This window comes from Varroa destructor, unplaced genomic scaffold (assembly GCF_002443255.2).
Source record: "Varroa destructor unplaced genomic scaffold, Vdes_3.0 BEIS01000005.1, whole genome shotgun sequence".
NCBI classification, from domain to species: domain Eukaryota; kingdom Metazoa; phylum Arthropoda; class Arachnida; order Mesostigmata; family Varroidae; genus Varroa; species Varroa destructor.
Window position 1 is genome coordinate 40,381,136 of NW_019211458.1, and position 24,288 is coordinate 40,405,423.

Genomic DNA, 24,288 nt, shown 5'->3' on the forward strand with positions numbered 1-24,288 from the left:
TATATCAAACGAAACGGCGGTAGCCGAATAAGGTTAGGTCATGCAAAATATGTGCTCAGGAGCGCATGGTGGGCTATTACAAATGCTGGCAAGGAAGAAGTATGGAGGCCTTGCAGCAATCCAAAAACGATCACAAAGCTTCACTCCCCAACCGGAAAACGTATCTCACTACTCGGCTTTCAACCGCTTTCACGCTCAGCCTCGTTAAACAAAAAAAATCATGTCAAGTAACAGCATACATACGAGCGGCGAAGGAGCTGTCTGTGAATTCAGACAGGACTTCTGGGTAGTTTAAACGTACTTTCTTACCGGTTCCGGGATTCTACTGAATTAAACGTTGTGTTTGGGTACAGTTTTATACGTACTTTCACGTTGTTTTTTTTTCGATAACATTTAAAGCGGTCCAATCTATGGAGCTACACTCAGTTTGATTCCGGCAGCAGTACTCATTTTCCACGATAAGGTAAGTCCGTAGAAGGTCGCGGCTGTAGAATTGTTTAATCAATTTTAACTTGTGCTTATTTCAGTAGCAGTGGATGATGGCTCTCAAAGAAAAGCATATTTTTCACATGCGTCTACGATATTCTTTAAACAATATAAATTACTCCATCTACCAGCAACTTTTAATACTATTAACTTCACAAGTGAGATTTAAGCTTTTTGACTGTACTATATTTAGAATGTGCGTTTTCCTTAGAAAAAATGAATCATCTTCTTTGTTAGTCGATCACATAGGATACTAAGTGCCAGAAAATCATTTTACCTTGCTCACTGATGTTCCGAATGGAACGCACGCTTCAAAGAAGGTTCTAATTTATTATAATGTGTGGCTATGACACCAGTGATTTTTTCTTGAAACCTTATATTTAAAGGTCATGTAAAATTTTCGAGACGTCTGTTTCTGGAGTACATCGTGTCTACGAATGACCCCGACCAAAGTTGTGGAGAAGTACTACATAGAAGAAGTCCTTCGTTGGCGAGGGTACTAAGGAAAGGAAGAGCTCCGACCCCGTCGGTGCCAAACGACGCGTTGCTTTGGTCAGTTACAGTTGCTGCCACCAACGCCATACTGGCTGTTGCGGTCGCTACTGTGTCAGCCATCATTCGCATCCGCACAAGAGGTCTTTTGTCGTCACCGCCTGCAAAAAGCCTTTTCGTCTAACGTTCGAGCTTCACGTCCATATGGCCAGACTACAGCATCCAAGAAAGAAAAAAATAATGCCAACAAGAGTGCGTTCAAGTCGCAAAAGGTGGGTCGCTCCAGAATGGTCGTACCTGGTGTATATCTCTACTTTGTTTGTTTGTGTATACGTACAAATGTGTCCACGTAATTCCTCTTGGTGGCTTCTGCCTTACTGCGGTAGCTACGGTACAGTTTCATAGGGCTAAAGTGGGATGGAAAGTAGGATGCTGGGAACTGCTGGCAGAAGCAAACAAAGAGTAGAATGACGACTACATGTTTCTTCGCTTCTATGTCCTCATACGCGTAGTTCATCATAGCCTGCTGTTCCCATTACTTTCCCTCATTACCAGCACTTTCGCCTCTGGTGGCACACTTTCCACGTCACTTTCCTCACCGCTATACCCATTCTGGTCATCATTTTAACTTTCCGTCATCCAGACACATGCAAGGGTGAAGGAGAAATTGTGTGTTTCGCGCAATTAATTGAGGCTATTTCGGCGATGGCAGCAAGACCGACGGTACCACTAAAATAATACCAACAATAGTAAAAGGTCCATGAACATGGCATGAAGGGTCAGGCGACCAGGTGGACCGAGGACATAAATGGCGACGCCAGGAAAACTGCAGCGCTGACGAACCTTGCCAGCGAAACTTAGGATGATGCTGACGGCTCTGACGTTGCCGGCTTTATTTCGGACGGATTTGGACCTAAACCTGCTACTGGCCCTCGTACGGTTGCCTGCCATTATGAGAAGGTATGTTCGCCACATAAAATAGTTTGATGATGAAAGCCCCCTTCTCAGCTGTCTCCCTTTTTCTACTCTCGCTTTCCTGTTAGTCCGTAGAAGGGTCGTTCTACCTCAAATTGATAGGACCTTGACAAGACGCATCATCCGAAGCCTTTTTGTTCTCACTTTCCAATCTCTGCCATTGCTTTTTCTTACGAACAGCAAAGAGCTAGGAGCCTTGTAAGCGCCGCGGTACTAACCCTTTTTCAACGTTCGCGCTCTAACGTTCTTTCAATTAGTAGCCGCTGGTCAGGTGACAAGAAGGAGCGCAGTAGCCCCATAGACACCCATACAAACTCAAGCGCAAGTACACAGAGACTAAGGCCTGTAGAATAGGACCACGCAGTTTCCTGCGAGAATGGCAATTTTCGACAGCGCGCTGACAGCGAGGCCTCATCGAAAACGGGACAGCAGGGATAAACGAAAGGGTGAGTATATGTACAGAACTGGATCGGTATACACAAACGCAAGGGATTGACGCAACGTATGGAGGACGTAAAGTAGTTGTAGATGGGCTGGAGTGGGAAACGCAGGTGTCACTTGCAGAAGTCTCCGCATACAGGGAAGGCCCATAGACACACAAAGCCGAGCGATATGCGACTCAGCTATCGGGTACCTTACCAAGCTTCCTCTAGTAGCACCTTATAGGGCTATCGTAGTGGTGACCAGTTGTCTGTTTAACTCCATCGGCGTCCTGTTAGTGAGAGATAATGCTAATTATCATCGACGGCGATGCTCATTAATCATCCACCTAATAGAAATGCAGACCTTTCTATGATCATGAGTAGAAGTAGCTAAAGAATGCGCCCAACGTAACAACCGCGTTCCTTCTATTTTTGATTGCTAACAAGTCCACTACGTTCTAATCCCTAGAAGTTGGGAATGAAAACGGTGCATCCTTTTAAAACCTGCCGCTAAATTTCATCATTCAAAGTGGTAGGTATGGCCAGAAAACAAAGTATTGGCCTTAATTAATTAAGTATTCTAGGAGCGATAGACAAGATCAGCAACCCCGTTTTTCAAATATGAAGAATTGTATGTTTGTTTAGACTGTTATGATCGCCTAGAAGAATACAAAGAATTGTTATCATAGCAGTTCCTATCTGCTTTCATTTTTACACGATACTTGAATCGACAAAATGCTTTGTGTTCTATGTGATATTGATGTGTGATATAGACTGTCACTACAATTATTTGTGCTTTACGTTGTGAGCGATTCACGCTTTATTCAGATTTTTATTTTACCTTGTTATTATAAGAACATGAATCATATTTGATCATTTTTAAGCTGCACGTTTTCGGAGACTAAAAAACTGAGTGAAGTTTTTCTAAACAAACTGAAAAATTCAAATATACGTAGAAGTACAGCATACTAAATATATATAAAATAGGTTTGTTAGGACGCATTTAGCACATTTTATTAAGCATTACTCTTCTACGGCTCTGATATATACCATCCATAAAAAAAAAAACTTCGGAGTTTTAAAAAATCTAAAATCACGTGCGCGTTAATCATCGCCAAAGGAATGGATGATGCTCTGAGTTACGTTTTTATTAGGAGCGCCATGTCAGAGTACGTATCTATGTTTTCTATTAGAATCTTTAACTTCTTTTTACCTTGCAATAGACTTGCGTCAGTAAACAATGGTAAAGGGTGCTGAAGGCTCAGACAGGCTAGATGAATTCGTATTGAAATGAGTTTTAACAAAGTTATTCCACAACTTTCCTACGCGCTGAGCATTTTTGCGATGGCTAAGAGATCAAGTCAACTTGAATTCTTATTGTGTGCTGTGATACCAGTATTTCTCCAAGATCGCTGAAAGAACTATGTTTTTCAGTCCTATGCTAGTAATATTATTATTAAAATAGCTCGGCATAAACTTCCCATTAGCCAGCAAGAAGGGTAAAAACGAGGACATGAACAATTGGAACTCTTTTTTGTTTACAAACAAATGTGTTGTATCTGATGCTTTTATGCTGCAGATGTTGGCAATGGGAGGCCAGACTAGTCCCGAGAGACCTAAGAACCAACGAGAGCTAACTCAACATTAAATCTTAGGCAAGAAGAGAAGCAGTTGTTCGTTTGAGACGAAAGGCAATTTCTGTTCTAAGCAAGTCAGATCAAGTAAAAAAAAACAGGCAACGTAGGGGGCGGTACAAAACTCTATAAGCAAAAGCTATTTACTAGCGATTACAGTAAACTGTAGCCCATCAATAGTCTTCAATATTACTTATTGCTATATTAATTAAGGTTATATTTTGAAGAAACAGGAATTATATTACTAGAATATGCCTCATCACGCTCAAATAAAAAACATTCACTTAATGCTTTTTTAACTTCTAAATTTAGAATTCTATATATAGATTACAAGCTAATTCGGCCAACTTTGAAATTGAAGAACTTTCGAAATACGCGCCGCTAGCAGACAAAATTTGGCTAGCAACTACCTCAATCACCCGAAAACTTTTAGGCAAAAACCAGTGGAGTTTAACCCAGCCGAAATGAGTTTAGACAGAAAAATATAACTTAGTCTCGAAAATCAACACCCCCTGAGTAGGTGTTGTTGCTCGAAGGCCGCAGTGCAAAATTCATCGAAGATTGGTGAATACATTTGGTAAGAGAGCCTTAAGCGAAAGCACAGTTTGTAAACGGTAAAAAATGTTTGAAATGAGAAGGAGATCAAAGATCAGTGTAAAAGTGATCAGGCGTTGGGTCTTGAATGACAACAGCGCATTTTCACCGTCGAGGAAGCTTTTGACAAACAAAGATCATAAAGTTAAATTATTAAAGAATTGTAACTCAAGCACTGAAAATGCCGAAAATAAGTAAAAATGGAGTCCTTTATAGGTTGATTGCAGGTCAATTGGAAATGCATACGGTGTATTCTATGTGCAACTCACAGAGTTCCAAGCCGCCTGGAGCATATGATCTCCATAGACAAAACATGGTTCAATTTCTACCGCCAATCAAAGAGAGATCAAGCAAAAGGATTGCATAGCCTTGGAGAGAAATCAAATTCGGTGGTAATGTCGAGTACGTTCGGACGTAAGGTGATAGCAGTACTTGCCATTAACATAATGGGCATCTGCCGCTATAAGGCATTTGCTGAAAATGACACGATGAATGCAGTTCGCTATCTCGGGTTCCTCAGAAGACTCATGAATTGTTGGCATGGCAATAGAGAGCATGTAGTTTGGTTACTTAATGAACAAATCATCATCGTTATGCTTCAATTACTTCTGGATTGACCAAAGGAATATTGATCATTGACTTCAACGCGCATATATTCCCGATCTAAGTCCTTGTGGTTGAAGGGCTCTTCATGCGATAGGAAAGATAGCAGGTGGGTAAGCGTATCTCACTATCGACCTACTACTAGAAGAATGGAAAGGCTGATGGTTCAGAAGCTGCGTATAAATTAAAAGTTGTCAGAGCGCTGACATAAATCTGTAAAACGCAAAAAGTATTTTTAATACAACTTAAAAAATCATCGCTATAGCCCAGCTAGCTCGAAGGTTTCTCCTCAAAAAAAATTATTTCAAAGTCCGCCGGATTCATTTGTAACAACCTAATATATTGTAATTGTAAGATGACGTCCACCATGAAATAAGAGAATAAGTTTGCGTAATACTGATAATTCCCGTAGAAATGCGTCAGTGTGTGATGCTCTCTGTAGTAACGTATATGCCTTACTAACAAAAATATATGAATATAGACATTTAGATATTAGCGGCAGATTTTATACATGGCAAACGGATACAGAGAGCACTAAAGTATAATTAACGAGTTCAGAGGTCCAATAACGCTGCTAGGTCAATTACTCATATATGGACCAGTGTTACGGTTTAATGTGTCCAACTTGTCAAAGCCCTTAGCATCCAGGTGGTATTAAATTTAGTATAAGTCTTTCAGTTTTTACGTTATTTGTAAGCAATTCACCTTTATTACACGTATTTCATGTATTTTTCGTACATCCACATAGACATATGTATCCAGGCATCAAATTGTGTTACAAAACCATTAAATTGACAATGATATGATATACCCTATAATGGAACCAACCATAGCAATTACCAGACGTTCCGTTGAATTGATCAACAGTGACTCAGCAGCTCCAACACACTGACTAATTGCGGAAGTCTTTCACAGCGACTACCACAGATTAGGGGCTGTTTTGCAGACAGATGCATTGGGTTGCTCTAAGTCAGTACAGAAGCGTAGGCCATGGATAAGCTTTTTATGGAGCTGGAAACAGGCCAGCAGAAACTGTGATGCTCTAAGGAACGAAAGAACGAATCAACTGCATGATGCCATGCAGATATGCCCTTAAAAATGCCAAAAGAGTAACAAGAAGTGAGACCAAGTCCGTTGGTGCACATTAAAACCCGGATAATATTGCATTTATTGGTAGAAAAAACGATTGGCTAAAATGAACAATCGAAAATTAGCCATGTATATAAATGTATTCTGTACGTATGCAAATAGGATACTGCGCGAACTTATTTGGATCAGGTACTGTCCAACGATATACAATAAAGAGCTCTGTGTATTAAGCTTTATGCGATCGAAAGATACTGACAATACTATATATATGAATATAATAGACAACGTCGCCCGTTTGTGGCTTCGATTAACTAACTTGTTTGATACGTTTTGTTATACAGATAGAATATTCTATAATATTATTGTGCGCGAGAATCGCATTTTACCAAAGTTGTCTCAAAAACTACTTTACTAAGGAGATAAGAACTGCAAGCAGTTAGGTAGTGGACGGATAGCACAACTTTAATAGGATCGTTAGCATTATGGAAACATAGTTTCTGTAGTTCGTTACTGGACTCCTTTCCGCTCTATACTTTGCCATTAAGGCAATTTGATCTCTTTGGCCATGTACAACAGTACGGGACCAACAAAATAAGTTAGGCAGGGTAAATCCTGGACTACATAGTTTTAATCCTCGGTTACTACAGTCAACCAAGGCGAAAATGTTTTTTCTTGAATTCACTTTTCTCAAAAGCTCCACCCATTTTCCCTTTTTACCCTTCAGATCTCTCCATTAGCGCAGATCCCACATCTTGTTCCGCCATCATCGTCGTTTCCATAGTGGTTCCCCTCAATATTTCCTTAAATTCACTCTACCTTCTTCGACAAAAATGTATGGCTTTCCAAAACATGCCATTGTTCAGCGAATACGGAGATATATACAGCCGCTGTCTCTACAACGATTTCTCACCTATAGTCTAGATGACTATAGTCGAAGTGTGGTTATGAGGGCTATCTTATTACAAAAAAATTCGCCGGGATATGAGCCTAGAGACGCTTGGAATGGCCCACGCCGGTAGCTTGCTTTTTCCCTCGTTCGTAATATGCCTGCGCACTTCATGAGCGATGCAGTCGCATGTTTCAACAGGACGCAGCGAAGAACCAAACCACACTCAGGCCGGCTTCGCGCGACCGGGATACTAAGCGCTATGAACGACTTATTTTGTTGCCGCTTTAAAGCTGGCCTTCTCTTCCACTTTTAGATAAGAAGTAGCAGTACGGCCATCGGGTCCCTCACGATTCATAGCAGCACGGGCACTTAGACCACATGAAAAGTCTTGCTCCATTTCTTTTTTTCTGAACTTACTTTTATACGGCTTCAGAAGAGTTCTCGTTTCTAGGGCTCTCTTTGCTGTCCGTTACCGATGGCTGGTTCGATTGAACCTAGCAAAAGTAAAAATGGGAGAAGCTCGCCGCGACAGTGGCGGGCACTCTACAAAGTAGAAGCACGGTGGCAGGACCAAATTTAAAGTTCGCGGAGATAGTTGCAATGACAGAACTGAGCATGGCCTAAACAAGCAGGTTACTTCCTATCCCTGTAGTTCTATCTGCTGCGGCGGCGGCTCATGCTATATCCGTCCGTTTGCTGGCCCGTTTGCGCAGCTAGAGTTTGAGCACCTGCACTAGTGTATTGGGAGTATACAACAAATATATATCTGAGCGCTTCGTTTCATAGTGAAATCGGTCGCATGTTGTTCCTTATCGACTGGTCCGCCGACGACTTCCCAAGCTTTTCTGATTCCCTTAGTTTTTCTCTTTCCTTTTTTCTTTTCCTACCTTATTTTTTCCTCCGTTTATGTTCCAAGGGTGCGGATAAAAGATTGGTTGGTGAATGCGCGTATAAGAGCGACAGAGAATTTTTGCTTCGTCAGTGATGAGCCCTATAACGCTCTGGGTCTTTCTGCCATTATGCAAAGCAAGTTTGGCCTATACGTCCTGGGCATGGTCACAGCCGGCAGTAAGAACGTCTTTCTCATTACAATCACACCACTGCTGCCCGTTACCATTACCGCGGCCGCACTACCATCATGTGCCGTTTCGACCGTTGCAGAGGTACCGATCAAGCGGTATTTACCTACATCATTGTAATCTGCCCCTCCCACGCTTCATGCAACCAATTCACACAAACAGACGATAGAGTAATAGGGCCGACCAAGCCGACTCTTACGTAGAAGTGCCACTCTTTTATCCGAACCTCACTAGTTTTCGTCGCTTTCAGCGGCAGCGGGCTTTTCGTGGGTTTTTTCTTCGACCCAATGCTTTTTCTATTTTCCCATATCCCTGCTCCCTTCATTGCCACGGTATTTCTTGCTGCTTGAGTACACTCCGCACAATGGTAGCAGTAGTCATCCAGAAGCAGAACGCAGACGACTAGCCTCTTCCAGCACTCTGTTCTGTCAGCCTGAATGAGGCAGATTGTGTGGCCAGGAGCACCGCCATGAGGTACAAAAGTAGAGAGAGACACAGAAGGAAAATGAAAAAGGAAGATTTAGGGGGGGGGGGGGGGTCCTCGTTACCAAATAGGCCATTGCCATCTTCTATCTTCGTGACTCGAACAGTCAAGCTAGCTCTCTGCCTATCTGGCCTGTATTGCCAACCGGCCTATCCGTAGAAAACTCAATACGGGGTCTATCTGTATGGACCGGCCAAAACAACAGGATGGGCGGGCTTTTTGCTATTAACAGCAACGTGCGAGTTGGGCGATGAGCAAAACGGGCTCAGTGCTTACCAGCATTACAAACTGTATGGTCGAATTAACCAGCAATTTAATAGTCGTCAATGTAAGAGTGTTCGTATTCGTTTAAGCCGATGCATACTCGTAAATCGCATTAGAATGTCTGTCGAATACGATGTGTTTGATTGGTTGTGTAAATTTACTTTAAATCGATAGTTATAATTACGGCTCACTAAAACCTCAGTGGCGAGACGAGCTCGGACATGTACGTGGACGTTATATTTCATGGAAATAGAAAAACAGGTACAACAGCTACGCCGACCAGAATGTGTAATAATTTATCTCTATTTGCCAAACAAGTGTTAGTTCTCTTCTATTTATATTGAGTTAGTTTATAGCTAGTATAATTTTTTGTGCTTGCATGCGAGATTTTATGCAATTTCTTTCGCTATATTTATAAGAAAAATTTTCAATGTCGGCTTATAGAGCTGAGCACAGAGGTTAGCCACACATAAAAGGTAAGAAAAATAAAAACGTCAGGAGTTATAGGAATTACTGATACATATTTTCGACTTAATTGTAAAACTTTGAACGCTTATCAAAACAATGAGTTGCTTGCCACTCCGCATAGAGCTGATGACAGAGATGTCCTCTGGCGACCTAAAAGCAAACGCTGAATATACTTTGATTACAATCTGATACACAGTGATTCGCTGTGAACAACAACTTACATCATTCATTTAAATATATATATATATATATATATATATATATATATATATATATTAAATAATATCTAATGTAATATATATGTAAACGTTATTACCATAGATGTTCACGCTGGAGGCTAGCCACTCGTCTGATGGAACCCAAAAGCAAAACGAGACTGTAGTTCACAAGAATTCCTTGCCATCGTTGGCGTTTCCGAAAGTTTGTTTAGCTTCGCAGTTCTTTTTACGTTACATTCTTATCTGAAATTTTACAAACAAAAAATGATCGGATCTCAGAAACATTATATGTTACGACCGAACCTTCGCCGTTATACTATAGATAAGTCTAGCTGCTCCTGTGCATGTTAATCGGCCAGGGCCAAGTATACCTCCTTATGAGTACGCAGCGTCTGCTTTTGCGACGGAATACTTTTGACTAACTTCATCATCCCTAACGCTGTTGTAGATCATTAGCCACAATCACCAAGACATCGTCCAAACTTTGTTCTAGTATGACTGTACCCACCTCCCATTGGCCATTTGCTAGCGGCGTGTTACGATGACGGAATCACACAACAGCTTGTTATACGTACACGTATCAATGCTGACGCAGCGGAATCGCAACAGCTCGGAGGCTGGCAGGAAGCACTATTGAACATCTAACATTAAGGCGGGTGGGGCGCTTGTTCTTTCTCTTTGTATTGCTTTCGTTCGTATCGAAAAATAGATCTGTCTAAGTAGCGAAAGGAGGACAAGTTTCCCGCTATCCTGGTGCTACGTACACGTCTATTCTGTTCTACCCCGCTTGGCTTTGTCCTAACCTTTCTTTCGGCTCTCAATTCGTGCAGTGTCTTCTCACTTTTACCTGTCAATCGTCAATCAAAGGCAATGTCAATCGTGTTCGTTTATAGCTTTTGGTCAACTATTGGCTGTAAGTTGAGGGCGAAGGCCGGCGCTCAGTAGGGTGGACGGTTTGTATGTACCAGTCCGAGGCTACGATACCACTGCTGAAGGCATTGTGTTGACAACCGCTGACACCTCACCCACCAGGCGCTCCAATAACAGCCAACGGCTAATAGCGATTGGTTCCGGTGTCAGCCAAGACGCAGAAGGCCAATAATGGAACTACGCGGATCAAGCTGCGCATCGAGCTAGCCAAGTAATGAGCCACAACGTTTCGACTCCGTTGAACTTGGCAGAGGCTTACGGCATGCGTATGTCTGCGCCCGATCTTCCATTCGTGGCATACCTAGAGATTATTCGGGAGCGAGAAAGAGACGATGAGAGAGAGGGACGATGAAAAAAGCCGAACGAGCAGCTGGTCGAGTCAGGTGTGATACACGCCTATTATCCTATAGTAATGATGCCCGGAAACCGTTGAAGTATACGAAGTCGTTGCTGACAATAAATACTTCCAGTGCTCACAATGATAACGGCACTGGTGGACATTCGTTCGTCAAACTTCGTTTAGTGGACCTCTAAATTATAAGAATTTTTTTCTTTTTCCGAGAATGTCCTAGAAACAGGCAACTAAACTAGCTAAACGCTCAATGCGTTCGTCGGTAAGTTTCCATTCGGCAATTGATATCTGACCCATTTCAACAGCAACAAAAACGACAAGCCCAAAAAAGTTTTATTGACTATCAATGGCCAACTCCACGGTAACGGGCTGGATAACAACATATTGGCAAGGTCAACTGATTCCAAATTGGCTTCTTTTCCTTCTCATTCAATAGAATAACCGCATCTTCTACTATAAAGTGTGGTGCGTAGTACAGGGCCGTGTAGGTCGCCCTCTTAATCTAGAAGCCATTTCAGAAAATAGCCAATGTCGAATAAGGTTCGTGAAGTACGCTTGTAACAGTAGCACTAAGAATAACGAAGTGCTTTGCTCAATAAGCTGCTTTTAGTAACACGAAGCAGCACGAAAACGAACATTCCACGGCCACTGCTTTTACTGGTGCTACCGAAGTCGGCATTGCTGAATGAAGCCAACAAGCTTTGCGACTGCTCGGCACGACGAAGTGACTGTAGGCGCTGATGCAGCCACCGACGTTTCTGCACAAAAAACTAGGCGGCTCTCATGTAGCTTTTGGTGTATCCACGAAGGGCAGCGCGCAACGTTTCAAAATACTCCCCTGAGAAGCGGAAGGCTTCTGGCATAGGCAGTTTGGGTGGTTGACTGACTGACTGGCTGACATCACGGACACCAGCACAGACTACCCGCATCTGCGCTGCCGAGATAGGGACCCGGCATTCACGTATAGATGCACAGGTACTATTGAAGCTGCCATTACGGGTCAGAGACATTGCAACTCTGCTGGCTCTATGAGCAGATGGGTTGCCAATGAAGACATTTAGGGGAGAAGCCGGAAGGGGAGAACGAGGGATGCTGCAAGCTCGTGAATGCGGTTTCAATACAGATACAGTACGAATGGTACAGGAAGAGGACGAATCGAAAGGAAAGTCAGATTGGCAACATCAGGGATATGCAGGGAACGCTCCATTAGAGGCAAGTCGCAACCTGTTCTGTAAACCCCACGTCCCGCATGCCCCTCTTTGACGATAGCGAGAGAGACTTTCTATTGGTTAGACTATTCCACCGCCGGTAGCAGCATGTAGTAGAAGCAGTTATAGCATCGGCGGGGTAACCGAATAGAATCTTAAGGGCTCCCTACGCACCATTTGGCTCTGTTCACCCCAAATGCCCCGGTCAACGGATCCCGTTTTCCTGCTTCATCAGGTCCTATCTGCTATGCACTGCATCGTCCAAACTAGCGACTTGCCCTCCTTTCTCCACTTTTACCTCCAACTCCGACTGCCTCTCCCGGTCTAGAGAATCGACGACCCTCTGAAATAGATATGTCTTGTTTGTTCGAACCGAATTCGTCTCAGTGAACAGCTCATTCGCTCGGTTTTACCTTATCGCCCAGATGCCCTTCCGATTTGCCTCCTAAAACGAACTAGCCACGAAGGCAACGCTTTCAGCAGGGACGCCAGCAGTTGACTGTAGTGTTTCACAAGCTATACGCTATCCCTACATTTTATCTCATAGTTGAGCCTCTTTTCGTTGTTTGTGATTGAAAACGGGTGGAACGCTGAAAGCCAATGCGCATGGCAATAACAACGGCAAAGAGCAGGCCGCTTCGTGGCAGTACGAGCTACTTTTGTATTGCTGCTGCCACGCTTTTACTGCTAGGGTCGCGATCACTGTGCCATATATCGCCATCATTTGGTACAAATCGACATGAATATCAATTCTTGACGCCACATGAAGGGTACATTGTTTCCGAGTGCATGAGGACAATGGTCGTTACTGGCTGGACCTTCAAAAAAAAAACCGTTAGAAGCGTGCATGGCAGTGACTGTGGTGAAATATTATGATAAACTGTAGTGGTGTTTATATTTTGTGCGGAGGAGTTTATAGGGTCAAGTCGGAGACTATATATAGAATGATTTCCATATCAACGAAACGCGGAAAGATTCGAATATTTGGCATCACTGGTCATTTTAAACTTCCGCGCCATCTGTGTAAGCAGGCTGGCGAATTCAGAGGAGCGAAATCCCAGATTTGATATCGATTTGAGATTCAGGGCTATTTCTAAATTATTCGCGTTGTTAATATCACCGTGCAAATACATATGATTTCCGCTGAACTTACCGACCGTAATGAGTTCCGTGGCGTTACGGGCAGTATTGTCTACTGTAGGGGTGCTGTTATTAATACCTTTCAGACCATTTAAACAAAGCTCTTAAACTCGGTCAACTGTGGCTTACCTGCTTGTTATATTATTGTATTTATTTACTCACAAAACTTATTATTATTACTGTCACCCTGGTTACTAATAAATATTATGCCTGGTTGCATTTCTGCTCATTTTTTGTCATATATTGTCAAAAAGTATTGTCCACAGCTCGCTTTCTTGCACTACGTTCCGTCAATGGTACTGCATTTTAGTCTCCGTCCAGCTCTTCTGTAATTATTTTACTCCCTATTACATCGTCGATGTAGTGCTATAGCTGCCGCCGTTTGCAGCGCTATCTGTGTGGGTGTTTTTTTGATAGCATGCATTGGATCGACCAGTGAACGTTACGCTACACGCTATGTTGGAATGACTGTACATATAGGACATCCATTGGTGGCCATCGTTTTGCCCAGAGGCACTGTTCAGCGTTGTTCCATTACCAAGTTTTTTTCCCTACAAAAAACTCATGTCTTGTTTCGCGTATCCGAAGGAAGAACATCTCCTTCGTTGACTTTTTGACATATAGGGCTGTTGTCGACTGAGAAAAATTTGCCTTTAGTCACTCTCGAACTAGTGCGCTTGCCATGATTTGATTTTCGTCCTTCTAGTACCTCCTGCTGGAGTCGTTTGGCCTGTTCATATACTACGTACACACATATATATATATATATATATATATATATATATATATATATATATATATATATATATATATATATATGTATACAGTACAGGATGTCTCGAATTATTTAGTGTAAAAAACTTTATTCGGTTGTCCATGCTGAGTGAACGGTAGGTTTATGCTGTTTTTAGGCTGTTCCATAATATAATATTAGATTTCATTTGATGGTCGGAGTTTTTGGCCTTTGTGTGAAGTCTACGAAGCAATTTAGAGAACGGAACTAGTCTCGATCGCTTGATAACATTATGTTAACTTTGGGATTAACTGGGTCTAAACTGTTCAGGCCTTTTGAGGCCTAATGGAACATATCATTCATTTAATGACTTAAGTGTTTTTATAATCATTGTATATTTATTTAATGCTTCATTATTGATATTATTGCCGACAGAGATTGTTTAACGAATATGTATGACTGAGAATATGACTTTATTCAATTCATTAGTTCTGCTGCTAGCGTCCTATTTCTTTTGTGGCCGTCAAATTAGATAATTACTCCCTTCCGTAGATTTTTGCGCAAATAATTCCAATATTCTTGCCAAATTATTTGTTTCGGGGTCTTCTCTGCTCATTTTCTATTAGCAATAGGCGGGTAGTAACACAATAGTTATCTCATATTTTTTGTAAAAAAAAACCCGAAGCCTTAGGCTATTTTGGATCCTGGGCTGTCCTTTTTTCCTGGTTTATTTTCCCAATTATATTTATTAGTTATGTATCCCACGGCCCGTACCAACAATTTAGATATTTCCGTTGCTAATAAATGGCGTTTACTATGCCGTTATTATGCGTTGTCGATACAATTAGTGGAAGCGAGAGAAATTAAAGAGCGAATCTTCGGAGCAGAGGGCTAGTGAATTAAAGGATGGATAAAATAAACGGCTGAGCTGCAAAGTTAACGATCGTAGAAGTGTCTTCGAGCGTAAAGGGGCTTGTCACTGAAACCACGATTCTTAACTCGACGGTTGCAGAAAATGTGTACGCCTGAGCATGAACGAACATGCTTCTAATAGCCGAAGAAAAAGTTTTGGATAGAGTAGGCGTCGCGGAGTCACAATGGCCGGTCGAAATTTGTGGGGCTAAGCGCACAACCTCGTTACCACAAACCCTTGGCCTCTATGGACCGAGAAACACTGCGTGCCTAGTATATGGACAAGAATTAGTTGAAAGCACGGACGGAAAGTCCTAGCACTATAAGTTGTATGCTGGAACACAGATAGTGCAGCCGACTCGAAGGTCGACTGTTTGTGGCTAGATCATGAGAGGCAACAATATGAGCCGTTCTCACTTTAGACAGAATAACATATTACAGTTGTTCTTATATATATCGTTTACAGTTGTATCTTCGAGGTGACATATCACCATCGCACCTTCGCTCAACAAGAGAAAAGCTTAATCGGGTATTGTATAGGAAAAGCGGTTGATTGAACAACAAGAGGAGACCTAGCGAAACGTATTACAGCCATATTATAGTCGAAACCTGCCCGAGTCTTCTATAAAAGCTGAATACTTATGAAACATGTTTTGGTGGCTGACGATTATAAGATGTACACAGAGGTAGTCAGACGTGTCCAATAAAGATTTGTCAAACGTGTATGAATCAAATATAAGGTAGAAAGTTCGATAAATCTACAATGTGCCGGTATGAGAAAATTTAACGAATTGAGTACATGCGCAAACGATTCTAATGACCGGAATAACAATCCTTAAGGTGAGTATTGGCTGCTGCTGTTGTTGTTGTGTTACCATGACAGCCTAGCGGGTAACGCGTTTGCCTGCAAAAATCGAGAGATATATGGTGCGAATCCGGGTGTAAGCACGCTTCGTTTCCCGGTGAAAGCTAACTGTTAGAGCAACGCCTAGAACAACGGCGCAACTAATAAACAAAAGGCACAATAAACTTCTTTTTTATTGCTACTGCTGTTGCGACAACGAAGAAAGAAATGACCTCAAATTATATTAACGGATGATGTATTTGACCTGATTAACGTCGTCTACTTTGGGGAGTTTTTGTTCGCTTGTTGTTAAGTGTAAGCTGCAGCTGTTGGGATGGACAATCTCTCGATGCAATTCCCTATCGAGTATTTGTTCTCCTGATCAAGTGTACCCTTTCTTTTCACAGAGGGATAGGAGGAGTCTATTCCGGTACCGATCAAAGCTTGCGATGAGTCAAGAGTAATCTTTATGTTCATGTTGCTAAACTTGCGTTTGCACGCTGAAGAAGTGGCCAAATGCGGTGACAGCTTCGTTCTCATTGATGCAGACATGTAGAAAAACAGTGTCATCGTTACTATTATATCGTTGAACAATAGCATGATAACAACTACAAGTATCGGCGTAGATGCCCGAAGATAATAAGCTAACAAACAACTTCTTATTATCTTACCAACAATTAAATAGTGCACCTTTCAAAGTGGAGCATTTAAGGTTTGTCTGTTGAGGGGTTATGACTACAAAGATTAACATTCATGTTGTGAAAGATGTAAAAACAGACTCATCTTTCCCTACTAACTATCGATAGCAGATAAAGTTGCGCATATAAGTATATATATCAAACTGCAGAGACCAATCAAAACTCGAAAAGAACTATTTAGCGGCGCCCCTACCGACTAGGAAGTGCATGATGTATCGTTTATTTTTTTACTGTTTGAAATGTAGTTAATCGGAATGCATCAAAATTAACTCTGAAAAAAAATAAAATGTTATTACAGATATGAAAAAGCAAGAAGCTTCAGCCAGATTCACTAACGTGGCTTATTATTAACTGTCGGATAAGAACAAGGTTGGAACTGTTTAGGACGTTTATCTATAAACATCATTTTGGGATAAGGACATCGATAACCTCAACAAGTTTCGAGTAACGAGTAGTAAAGAGTTCGTAAAGGGCAGTACCACCACATTGCGGAAATCTATTTGCGAAATTTAAGGACCCGACGAAGATCACAGAAGTAAGAGCGATCAGCTCAAGTATCTATCTGAAGAACAAACCGTTTTCAAATAAAATCCTTGAAATAAATTCAGAATGATCTTTGAGAAAAGACAGATGACAATCACGGAATTCATCGCCACCCTAAAAGGACACGTTCAACTATTAGAAGACCATTTCTTCAAAGCATTCTTGGTACCTAAACTAGCCAAAGTCACATGAGGAAGTAGGAACTTGTAAAGCATTGACTGATGCGATAAGCAAGCACTGTAGGCTAACATGCAGTATAGTAAAGCCAGCCGAATCAAATAAGAGCCTACATTGAGATTACAGTAGGATTCTGGACCATGGCGAAGGAAATAATTCGAGCAATCGAAAAGCATCGTAGTGTAATTGCTGCCGCTGCAGTAAACCTGGGCATGCAGCATGGCCGTTTAGTAATCTCGTATACTCGAAGACGTACCTAAAGAACCGTATCGCGATAGGATGTAAGTTGAAAATCTGGCCTCAAAAAATAACATAACAACGTAATCCAGACATCGGAGCTCTGTCTGAAAACAACTGCTTCCCTTTGATGGCTGAAGCTCTCTGAACCTCTATTCGACAGGCATAGGACCCGCTTGTTGCTTCCGTTAAAGTTGAAGACCGAAATACGAACGAAAATACGAAATACGACGAAATACGACGAAAATAGGAACGCAAGTATGAACTATGCCCCTTTATACATTCACAAATTTTTGACATTTACAGCCTTTCAGTCAGATGCTATTTTTACTGGGTGATAGGAAATTCCCTCTACCTATAAGAGAACATAGATAGAGACATCGGACACTGATGTTCTAAATTGCCATAATATAATGCTGAAAATAATGATAAATGATTTTTAGAAAACCATATTTTATAGATTAAACACTGTTGCTATTTTGTAAACGTTGCTATTTTTGAAAACAACCCAGACCAAATTTTGCCAAATTACGGGAAGTCCCATATAAGGAATGAGTAAACGCAGGAATAATGTAACCCATAATGTTCAGCGATTGGGCGCATCTGGTCGTTCACCAAGGAAAGTCAGGTGGCATTGCCCGTCTCTATGCTAATTGCAAAACAGGAATTGATCAGCTGGTCTTCCTAGGTACATAACAATTTCCTCGGACTAAGAAAACATTTGAGTAATTTAGTTAAGAGAAATACTACAACACATCAGACACCCAGAAGCACCGTTTGTCTGATCGTAAAGAAGCGTATTCATTGCAAGACAAGTGACGAGACTAGCTTGTCGTATCCACGAATGTTTCTACTATATTCTTATATAAACAAGTTTCAAAAATGACCTAATTACGCAGTTCAAAATCAGTCAATTATCGAGGCGCACCGTTCGGTGACGGTTCGTTTCAAAACATTCTATGGAATCAAATTATACCATAAAGGCTGGACCGTTGATTGCTGCATCGTTTTGCTTTAGGGAAAAATAGGTACTACGTATATGTCGCAAACTATCCAGAGGAACGACACATGCATCAACCCATAAAGGAAGCAAGCTGCCAGGATTTTCAGCACCCACAAAAATACGTTTCACTAGGATACTTAATGGGACACTCGGGATTTGCCTCTGACTGGCAAACAGTTTTGGGTACCATTTTATCTTACCAGATATTCGAGGAGTTATCGTTTATCAGGATTTTATCGCCAGAAACTAACATCTAAATCATCTGACAAGTATTACGCCGTTTAGATGTACCTGGCGAGTACCAACGAAAATAAAGCAGATTCATGAAATTTAAATATTCAGCCAACAGAATGACAATATTTCCTCTCACAACGTTGAGCGTTGTTTCTATCGTAACTTAAATATGATTTTGAGTATCAGCGTACTTCGGATCACATAAGGTGTAGAGGCATTATATAGATTATTAGTAAAAAAAAAAAAATACAAAAGATACCCCAACTTGGAGGACACGCTTTCTACGCAGATCAATTGAAACCAATACTAGTTATTTAGGAAGACATAAAAACAGTATCAAAGATGGCAAAGCCGCAAAAGTACTACCTAACTATTAACAAAAACGTAGAAAATAACAAATTTACTTTAATGTACCACTTTTAGTATTCGCTCACATGAAGAGAGTTATCGTTAGACACCATCGGACTTATGTACTCAGCAAAAATTTCGATACAAAGTCCCAGAAGAGCTACATCGAAAATGCTTCGATATCACTATAATGAAAGCATGTGTGGTGCTTCACGTCAGATGAGGTCTTAAACAATTCGCTGTACAACCTACGTGAAATTCATAGGCGACCTACCGGAAGCGAAAGCTCATCGATTAGGGGTTTGCACACCGCTATAGGGTCACGAAGAGATTAACTGAGCCGGTCCCACTTACTATTTACTAATCTCATAGGTACTGTTTGGCTGTCACAAGCGAATTCGGGGAACTTGGAAATTGAGTAACTCTGGAATTCGCGCCGCTAAAGGACGGACGAAATTTTTCCAGTAAATACTACGTTTTTCTATAAATTTATGGGTGAAAACTGGCTGAGTTTACCCGGGTAAAATGTACTGAGAACAAAAACGTTTTTTAGAAAATGCGCAATATACCTAATAAAGGATTCAATTCTGGTCGGTTCGAAACGCGCGTGGTCTATGCTACCCCTATGCCCAACAGGCGAGCGACCAGGCGAGAGAATAGCGTCGTCCTGGAGAGAAATTGAGTTCGGTGGCAGTGTCGAGTAGGTGCAGACTTAAGGTGGCAGTAATACTTGCCCCTGTGAAATATTTGCCAAAAAAACTATGAATCTATCCCGCTGTTTTGTATTCTACAGAAAACTACTGGCACGACAATCGAAGGTATGTAGTTGGGCTACTTAAGACGCTTTGAGGATTCAGCGATGCATCCGCCATTGTTCCGATCTAAGTCGGTATAATTACAGGGTTTCTTATGTTCTAAAATGACAACTGGTGAGCTAGCATACGCAGCTATAGGTTTACTCGAACAAAGAACGTTAGATATGAGAACGCGAGTGATAGGTATATGGCTCTCCAGGAGCTGGGTGTGTCAAAAGTACCGGACAATATCCTTATCGCAATAAAAAGTTATCCTTTTAGCCTAACTAATTCAGAAGTTGTTAAATTTGAAAATGCGATGGATTCGCTTGTAACAGCCTAATAAGCAAATGGGCTGAAGTCGTTCCAATCAAAGCGAGAATAATTAGAAAAGCTATCGACTAGTCCCACTAGATATTCACACGATTCAGATATCCCATAGAGTTTGCCTCATACAGGGGCAAGCGATTCGTCAGCTGTAGGATCAAACAATTTCTGAAAGGTAAACCATAATTCATAAATACTCACTGCTCTATTACCCAGCACCTAACGGAAACACCGAAAGAGCTGTAAGGGCAACCAAGGAACATTCGAACTGACGTACGAGGCAGTAGTAAAATTGCTGCCTAAACGCCGAACGCAATCATCAATAGCAACTGGAGAAGCCTTAGTAGAATATGAGATAAATTAGCTATAATACAAGAACGACCGCAAAAGGATACCTCGATAGAAACCTGTGAGCTAAAAGGTGATCGTGTCCTCACAGTTATCTTACGGTTCACTGGCTATGCTTACGGAACCTTCGGACGCACAAACTGTACCCTATAACCCAATAGATCAACTTAAATTAAATGACAACCAAACACAGAAATGTTCGACAAAGCGGTTAGCGGAAGTTTACTCTAGGCCTTAATGCAGAATTTCTAATTACATCCTCTGCTAAACCATACCTACAATAGTCACATGTCCAACGATTCTAGTGCTAATTAACAGTCAAACTGAATTAGTAACGGGCCTCTACGATGAGGATTCGGAGAACAATTGATAGGTATTGTCCTATTTAAAAGTGGGAGAATGGAGTAAAATCAGCAATCTAATTATCTATATGGATAAAGACTTAGTTCTTGTTTGAATGAGATAGCCGAAAAACATCGGCTCTTTAGTAAATTTGCAAGGGTCCGCTGGTGGATTTTTGACGCCAATTGACAGTTGAAAACAACCTTTTGCTGACATGTATGTTATATAGAAGGTGTTCTAAAAATGTACCATGTAAAATTGATTTCAGAGTGTAATTAATTAAAGCTAATGAATTCTTGAGAAATGAAATTCTGTTGTACCGTGTCACTGCAAGTTATTGAAAATCTAGCAGAAATAGCCGAGAGAAGCTTCCAGATACCAACGCTACCTCATTATTAACTGGATAAAAGATAAGTTCGAAACGGATGGAACGCATAGATAAGAATCGAGAACCGTTTCATTAAATCATTCAAACAGTTCATACTTAAACATACGAGTAAACAACTATAGAAAGATAAAGAGCCGGCCAAAAAAAACGAGGCAATAGAATAACTGCAACGGGCTAACGGGCTAACCGGTAAACTAAAAGTGGTAAATGAAAGTGATGCATTAATCTTAGAATCCGGTCCAGAACGGGTAGGTTCAAAGCTGATTTGGACTCTACTGGAAAAATCAACAGAACAGTATTAGGCAGTATGCAGTAGAAAGTATTTGTAGTCCAGGGCATATTCGATAAAGGGTAAATGAGTATTCGAATCCAAAGTTGGTCAGTACTCTTACAAATAGCTCGTTGTCTGGTGTCACAAAAGTAATTGCCACATGATTGGCATCAATCATTCGGTACCTGTATTGCAATATAAAATACGTATGAAATCATTTTGTTCCACAAGAAAAAGAAGCTTGTCATTTTGCGGAACACTCCACGTGCACTGCTATTGACCACTACTTTATCATCCGAGTAAGTCGGCTATGGAGTACCGAACTGCATTTCAGGAAAGCAATGGATCAGAGAACGCGTCAAGCTACTTAAAGTTGCCCTACGGAGAGTTCTGTGAATGCTGTCTAACGTACGTTCAATGAAGGGGCGCTTGCTTTCGCTAGGACGATTTCAGTCTCATGTGCTCTTTCTTAGATCGGATCTTAGATCAGCTGGGGTCTATTTAGCCAATTCTGATACTGAGAAAAATCCATTCTGCTTACGAAACGTGTAGTAGCCACCTAACGAACGGCGTTAAATCTCTTCGCTGTATGCGATGTAGTACGAAAGCAACTTCTGTAACATGACTATCTATTGGGTTGAAGACAGTGCCTCGACACACAGATACGCACGGACCCCGTGTTTCATCGGAATCCTTTAAGACAGCAATTACAGAGAACAGGGCCGATACTATCCGGTCGAACCGTGTTTCATTTACGACCATGAGTCAAATAACGCGGTCCAGCCAAATGAGACAAACGGATATCCACCCTGCGGGAACCATAAGGGTTGCTGAATTTCTACATTTAGGCAACCTACCGGTTTATTGCGTCAAAGAAATGAAACTGCAAATCAATCAAACAATCGTCCTCAACATCTGCAAATTGAAATTGCTCTTTGCGTGTAAGCTTTTAAACTCCGCTTCTGAATTTCTTGAGAAAAACCCTGTATCGCATCGCTTATATTTAGCGATGCACTCCTTAGCAAAGTTAACCCTCAAATGATGCGGCTTATTCTCGAAGGCAACAACCTGTTAACTTACAGACAAAAAAAATTCGTCTTTGTTTTTTTTTCGCAGCACGGTTGGCTGGCAATCGACCTCCGAGGATGAAATACGCTCTAACTTGCAAAAAATTCCTAATGTTTTCGTTTTCCACGCTAACAATTGTGGTCCAGCTAGAGGAACTAAGAGGTTTCTTTGAGGATTTGCCCCAAATCTCTGATGTGAACAACATTGCGCTTGTCAAAAGCGTCGGTATCACCGAATCTGCCGCCATTTTATACGATAGAATGTTAGCATTGCTCAGCCATCGAGAATGTTTGTTACTTGCTATGATCTTGGAGGCAACGGCAAAGCTCTAGCGAGCAAGATCCAAGAACACATTGGAAAAACGCCTAATCCACTTGTTGGTGGGCAACCATTCGTATCTTCAGGAGCCACTCAGAGTCAAGCCTGGGCTCAGTTGAACGTTACACCTTAGGGGATCAAGGGGCTGCCTAGAATTACAGTACAGAGCGAATGGCCCACGTTTGAGAACTACTCGTGAGTAGCCTCGGAGTACCGTTTGTGGAGCATGATCATGATTTGCGTATTTGAGACAAATGGTGTATTACACGGACATGTATCGGTATACGGGAAGTTGAACATGACTTCTTACTGTAACCTCCGCATTATTCTTCCGCATCGATCTTGACATGGAAGAAGTGGAAGTCCTCGTGACAGACGAGGAACGTGAGTTTTCTTTAAATGGTGCGATATGCATCACCTCTATTCTGCGCTGAAATTTACTCTACTTATACTATTGGGACTATGAGTGTCACGCTAGAAGCTTCGTAATGATACTCAATCGGGCAACCACGCTGGGTCTAATACATCGAAAATGACATAGATGGAAGTATCTAGAGGATATATATTTCACACAGGTAGGTGGCGACGTGTATGTACTATTTTAGAGCAAGCCCCCAAAGAAAAGAGGAACGACCGTTCTTAGAAGAATCAACACGAGACCTATAATGTTGGTGCAGTCCTTCACTTACACAACTTCGATTTGTTTAGGGGCAACAGAAGTGGATGCCACAGGGTCTTATCCGAGTGAAACATACCGAAAGCGTAACAGCAATCCCTCAAAGGGCAAGCAAATCCTTCATAGGGTACAAAGGGTTATGTCATAAGGATCCGGTGCTTTCGACATGTTATATGTTAATGTATGTAATTTTAGTACTGTAAACACCAACGTATCAAGCAAATATCTAAATTTGACGATTAAGCTATGGCCATTGTATGTAACGTTCACAGTAAATCTTGCGAAAAAGCATACAAATATATTCCAACTCGTAACCACACTGTGCAGTGCTTTGGTTAGGTTAGGTTAGGTTAGGTTAGGTAAAAAATACATAGCTACGTAGAAAACGACGTCTTTAGCTTTAGTATGGCTTTAGTAGTATTATGGCTACATGAGTATTAAATTTTTATCAAAAGAAGCAATATGTGTCGCGGCATTACCACAAAGCAATGTGATTAAAAAAAGCGAATCGCCTGTAAACATTGGCCAATTGACGAGATGAAAGAATCAAACATTCTCATACGAGATTCCTATTTAATTGCAGTTACGGTTTATTACAGGTGCTGAGGTGTAGGAATTGATTATACGAGACAGAGTACGGGCTAGCGAAAATGCATTAGGTGAATGCAATCAAGGTACACCGGAAACTTTCTGAGAAACG

The 24,288-nt window shown here is 41.4% G+C and overlaps 2 long non-coding RNA genes across 4 annotated transcripts in view; one reads left to right on the forward strand and one right to left on the reverse strand.

Moving 5' to 3' along the window:
* The window catches only part of LOC111251903 (uncharacterized), a 17,478-nt gene extending 4,496 nt beyond the window's left edge, over positions 1–12,982 (reverse strand). The window contains exons 1-2 of one of the 3 annotated variants that reach the window (XR_002674011.2): positions 12,601–12,982; positions 9,796–9,940 (exon numbers count right to left, since the gene is read on the reverse strand). This is a non-coding gene — a long non-coding RNA (uncharacterized LOC111251903). The remainder of the gene's footprint in view (positions 1–9,795; positions 9,941–12,600) is intronic. The other 2 variants (XR_002674010.2, XR_002674009.2) reach the window with 2 other exon arrangements.
* Positions 1,560–24,288, forward strand: LOC147755691 (uncharacterized). The gene is made up of 3 exons (XR_015328845.1): positions 1,560–1,938; positions 2,211–2,399; positions 24,188–24,288. It is a non-coding gene; the product is annotated as an uncharacterized LOC147755691 (long non-coding RNA).